This window comes from Diachasma alloeum, unplaced genomic scaffold, assembly GCF_001412515.2.
Source record: "Diachasma alloeum isolate Michigan unplaced genomic scaffold, Dall2.0 Dall_scaffold_00327, whole genome shotgun sequence".
Classification (NCBI taxonomy): domain Eukaryota; kingdom Metazoa; phylum Arthropoda; class Insecta; order Hymenoptera; family Braconidae; genus Diachasma; species Diachasma alloeum.
The window spans coordinates 1,006,764-1,012,718 of NW_021680466.1; the positions used below are offsets into that span (position 1 = coordinate 1,006,764).

At 41.8% G+C, this 5,955-nt stretch overlaps 1 protein-coding gene across 1 annotated transcript in view; it reads left to right on the plus strand.

The window, feature by feature from the left end:
- The window catches only part of LOC107040318 (ly6/PLAUR domain-containing protein 6B), a 53,638-nt gene that overhangs the window by 6,286 nt on the left and 41,397 nt on the right, over positions 1–5,955 (plus strand). The gene's annotated exons all lie outside the window — the stretch shown is intronic.

A 5,955-nucleotide genomic window follows, 5' to 3' on the forward strand; every position in this document is an offset into this window, starting at 1 on the left:
CGGTCCAAGGGTCACAAGGGTCAAAGTGTCAGGTCTTGGATTTTCCGCCAAAATCGAATTTTTTAGCCGGGTGAACGTTGACTCCAACTATTTAAGCGACGGGGTATTCAGAACTATCAAAAGTATGTGGAAAAAGTGAAAACTGAGAAACCGTTTTTTTGGCCCCAGCCAAAGGGTCAGATTTTCGGGTTTTCCGGGGGAAGTGGATTTCCGCCAAAATCGAATTTTTTAGCCGGGTGAACGTTGATTCCAATTACTTAAGCGACGAGCTGTTCAGAATTATCAAACGTATGTGAAAAAAGTGAAAAATGAAAAAATTTTTTTTTCACCGGAGGCCAAAGTGGCGGATCTTGGATTTTTCCGGAGGGAAAGTCGGTCCGAGGGTCACCAGGGTCGCAACGGTCCAAGTGTCAGATGTTGGATTTTTCGCCAAAATCGAATTTTTTAGCCGGGTGAACGTTGATTCCAATTACTTAAGCGACGAGCTGTTCAGAATTATCAAACGTATGTGAAAAAAGTGAAAAATGAAAAAATTTTTTTTTCACCGGAGGCCAAAGTGGCGGATCTTGGATTTTTCCGGAGGGAAAGTCGGTCCGAGGGTCACCAGGGTCGCAACGGTCCAAGTGTCAGATGTTGGATTTTTCGCCAAAATCGAATTTTTTAGCCGGGTGAACGTTGATTCCAATTACTTAAGCGACGAGCTGTTCAGAATTATCAAACGTATGTGAAAAAAGTGAAAAATGAAAAAATTTTTTTTTCACCGGAGGCCAAAGTGGCGGATCTTGGATTTTTCCGGAGGGAAAGTCGGTCCGAGGGTCACCAGGGTCGCAACGGTCCAAGTGTCAGATGTTGGATTTTTCGCCAAAATCGAATTTTTTAGCCGGGTGAACGTTGATTCCAATTACTTAAGCGACGAGCTGTTCAGAATTATCAAACGTATGTGAAAAAAGTGAAAAATGAAAAAATTTTTTTTTCACCGGAGGCCAAAGTGGCGGATCTTGGATTTTTCCGGAGGGAAAGTCGGTCCGAGGGTCACCAGGGTCGCAACGGTCCAAGTGTCAGATGTTGGATTTTTCGCCAAAATCGAATTTTTTAGCCGGGTGAACGTTGATTCCAATTACTTAAGCGACGAGCTGTTCAGAATTATCAAACGTATGTGAAAAAAGTGAAAAATGAAAAAATTTTTTTTTCACCGGAGGCCAAAGTGGCGGATCTTGGATTTTTCCGGAGGGAAAGTCGGTCCGAGGGTCACCAGGGTCGCAACGGTCCAAGTGTCAGATGTTGGATTTTTCGCCAAAATCGAATTTTTTAGCCGGGTGAACGTTGATTCCAATTACTTAAGCGACGAGCTGTTCAGAATTATCAAACGTATGTGAAAAAAGTGAAAAATGAAAAAATTTTTTTTTCACCGGAGGCCAAAGTGGCGGATCTTGGATTTTTCCGGAGGGAAAGTCGGTCCGAGGGTCACCAGGGTCGCAACGGTCCAAGTGTCAGATGTTGGATTTTTCGCCAAAATCGAATTTTTTAGCCGGGTGAACGTTGATTCCAATTACTTAAGCGACGAGCTGTTCAGAATTATCAAACGTATGTGAAAAAAGTGAAAAATGAAAAAATTTTTTTTTCACCGGAGGCCAAAGTGGCGGATCTTGGATTTTTCCGGAGGGAAAGTCGGTCCGAGGGTCACCAGGGTCGCAACGGTCCAAGTGTCAGATGTTGGATTTTTCGCCAAAATCGAATTTTTTAGCCGGGTGAACGTTGATTCCAATTACTTAAGCGACGAGCTGTTCAGAATTATCAAACGTATGTGAAAAAAGTGAAAAATGAAAAAATTTTTTTTTCACCGGAGGCCAAAGTGGCGGATCTTGGATTTTTCCGGAGGGAAAGTCGGTCCGAGGGTCACCAGGGTCGCAACGGTCCAAGTGTCAGATGTTGGATTTTTCGCCAAAATCGAATTTTTTAGCCGGGTGAACGTTGATTCCAATTACTTAAGCGACGAGCTGTTCAGAATTATCAAACGTATGTGAAAAAAGTGAAAAATGAAAAAATTTTTTTTTCACCGGAGGCCAAAGTGGCGGATCTTGGATTTTTCCGGAGGGAAAGTCGGTCCGAGGGTCACCAGGGTCGCAACGGTCCAAGTGTCAGATGTTGGATTTTTCGCCAAAATCGAATTTTTTAGCCGGGTGAACGTTGATTCCAATTACTTAAGCGACGAGCTGTTCAGAATTATCAAACGTATGTGAAAAAAGTGAAAAATGAAAAAATTTTTTTTTCACCGGAGGCCAAAGTGGCGGATCTTGGATTTTTCCGGAGGGAAAGTCGGTCCGAGGGTCACCAGGGTCGCAACGGTCCAAGTGTCAGATGTTGGATTTTTCGCCAAAATCGAATTTTTTAGCCGGGTGAACGTTGATTCCAATTACTTAAGCGACGAGCTGTTCAGAATTATCAAACGTATGTGAAAAAAGTGAAAAATGAAAAAATTTTTTTTTCACCGGAGGCCAAAGTGGCGGATCTTGGATTTTTCCGGAGGGAAAGTCGGTCCGAGGGTCACCAGGGTCGCAACGGTCCAAGTGTCAGATGTTGGATTTTTCGCCAAAATCGAATTTTTTAGCCGGGTGAACGTTGATTCCAATTACTTAAGCGACGAGCTGTTCAGAATTATCAAACGTATGTGAAAAAAGTGAAAAATGAAAAAATTTTTTTTTCACCGGAGGCCAAAGTGTCGGATCTTGGATTTTTCCGGGGGGAAAGTCGGTCCAAGGGTCACAAGGGTCAAAGTGTCAGGTCTTGGATTTTTCGCCAAAATCTAATTTTTTAGCCAGGTGAACGTTGATTCTAACTATTTAAGCGACGGGCCATTCAGAACTATCAAAAGTATGTGGAAAAAGTGAAAAATGAAAAAATTTTTTTTTCACCGGAGGCCAAAGTGTCGGATCTTGAATTTTTCTTAGGGGAAAGTCGGTCCGAGGGTCACAAGGGTCGCAAGGGTCAAAGTGTCAGATGTTGGATTTTTCGCCAAAATCGAATTTTTTAGCCGGGTGAACGTTGATTCCAACTATTTAAGCGACGGGCTATTCAGAACTATCAAAAGTATGTGAAAAAAGTGAAAANTCACAAGGGTCAAAGTGTCAAGTCTTGGATTTTTCGCCAAAATCGAATTTTTTAGCCGGGTGAACGTTGATTCCAATTACTTAAGCGACGGGCTATTCAGAACTATCAAAAGTATGTGGAAAAAGTGAAAAATGAAAAAAAAATTTTTTCACCGGAGGCCAAAGTGTCGGATCTCGCATTTTTCCGGGGGGAAAGTCGGTCCAAGGGTCACAAGGGTCAAATTCCATAAAAATGAATTGAAAATGAAAATGGAATTTTCATGAAAATGAATTTGCAACATTTCTACAAATTGATAAAATCCGAAGATATACAGGTCACGCATTTAGAAGAACTTCGTCAACATTGCTGGCTGATTCGGGTACTAGTACTACTATTTTAATAAAGCATGGGGGCTGGCAGTCGGCTACCATCGCTCAAGGTTATGTGGGAGATTCTCTGGAAAATAGGAGTCAAGTATTCCCCCGCATCGCCAACCAATGTATCCCCAGTACTTCGAGTCCTGCACACTCTACCGATCAAGTGCCCCTGAAGGATGTTCGTCACCCTTTTAGCCAAAATTGACATTGTTTTCATTTTTCTGGCAAATGATCGATGGGAGTGACGTGAAAAAATATAACGATTTTGTGGTTTGTCATTCTTTAATGGCTCACGAAGTTGCGTAGTGGTGCGATACTTTTCATGCGTTTTTTCTACAGTTTTGTGATTCTTTTTAAAAGTTTAGGGAAAACGCAGGAAAATGTTCGCACCACCTTAAAATTTCGTCAGTCATTAAATAATGACAAAACGCAAAAACGTTATATTTTTTCACGTCAATTCCATCATAAGTTTGCCAGAAAAATTAAAAAAACGTGAATTTTGGCAGAAAGGGTGTAGAACTTCCTGAAGAGAATATTAACTAAGAGAATATTAACTGTTGATAATATTAATAATAATGCATTCATACTATGAAATTGCTCCTTACAAAACATGACAATCAATAATATCGTAATCTCTTTTGAATGCAATATATTCTACATTTAATAATGAACTAATAAAAAAAATCTCAGCACGATTTGTGTTCTTAATCTGCTGCATTATGTACTTGAATTTTTATCGCCATCTCTTATTATCTAGATACTTCTACTACAGACTCCATCTGACGGTCAACTAGAATAGTCTCAGTTTACATTCCAATTGACAGTTTTCAATGTTTACATGAATGATTTCATCAACTTCTATTCCTAAAATTATTGTGTGAAAAACTCGGGAGTGTGACAAACGCGGGAGTTTGCGATGACATTTTGACTCAGGGTTACATAACCCCCTCGTCAACAATGTGATCGCAAACTCCCTCGTAGCATTATATACTATTTTCAGTTTTCACTTTTTCCACATATTTTTGAGAGTTCTGAATAGCCCGTCGCTTAAATAGTTGGAATCAACGTTCATCCGGCTAAAAAATTCGATTTTGGCGAAAGTCGACTTTCCCCCTGAAAAAATCAAAAGTCTGACACCCCCCGGAGGTTTGGCCCCCGGTGAAAAAAAAAATTTTTATTTCAACATTTTTCGCGCCTCCGGGAGTTTTATTGGCATCACAATCGTTAGACAATACAAAATCAGCCTTCACTTGATGAAAAAATTAGATTTTTGCGAAAGTCGACTTTCTCGCTGGAAAAACCGACAATCTGACCCGTAGGCTCCGGATTTAAAAGAAAATTTTTCATTTCGACATTTGTGGCACCTCCGTGGCTTTCATTGGCATCAGAATTATTAGAAAATACAGAATCAACCTTCGCTTGGCGAAAGAATTAAATTTTGGCGAAAATCGACTTTCATCCTTGATTCTCGTGAAAATGAAAAATTTTTGTTCGTCTTTTCTGTCACCGAGTTTCATTGGCATCAGGGGGTCAATACAGTCGCGGACTTAAGTTCGTGAACAGCCTGCACTTGCATCCTATGTGTTTTGTTCATGAACTTTAGTTCATGGACTGTACATACAGAATCAACGTCCACTATTTTTCCTTTAATTAACGCCCGCAAACGGAAAGATGAGGGTGGCTAAAGTATTCTGCAACCCTCTCCTCGTTGTACATGCTTTCCCCTCCACCCCCTCCTCAAATCCCGTGGTCTCGGTAGTATAGAGGACTTCTCAGGGCCGAAAAAAACTGTGAATTCGAAAGATCTCCGGAAAAGTACGTCGCAGAACTGATTAGGACTTACCGGATCAATCTAGGTCTGGAGAGATCTTGAATGACCTGTGTACGTCCAATCAGAACCAAATCCTCTCTACTCGGGCCCGAAATCCGTATAATTTTCTCACGTACCCCATCCCCCTGTTTTAAATTCCAATAATCAACCAATAATTCAAAAATTCCAAAGGCAAAGTCGAACATGCGCAAGTACCCGTTTATTTTCCCCAAACCATGACCTCAAACGTTCGAACGTGTACTTTGCGCACGTTTACCTTGGCCTCCGGAATTTTCGAGAATCGCTTCTGCAAATCTAAAAACCCAATTACCATTCCAAAAATTAATGTAATAACAATTCAATTCTTCACCTCCACCTCCACCACCATCCAACCCAAAACCTACGCCAAGTACATCCTCCCCAATTGCCCCCGAAATCCGCATAATTTTCTCACTGACCCCATCCCCCTGTATCGAATTCGCAGATCTTCGCGGCTTTTCGGCCCAGCTCGCAACATCCCGAGCCAGTCAGTTGCGCGGGGCCTCCCGGGCTTCTCTCCTGCCCTCACACGTTTCCCCAGTTCTCGTTCAGTTCACGTTGTGCGCGCTACCCTGGACGGCACAGGCGCCCAAATAGCCCGACCGAGAGGGGTAGTTGGTTCACAATCCATCTCTCTCCCTC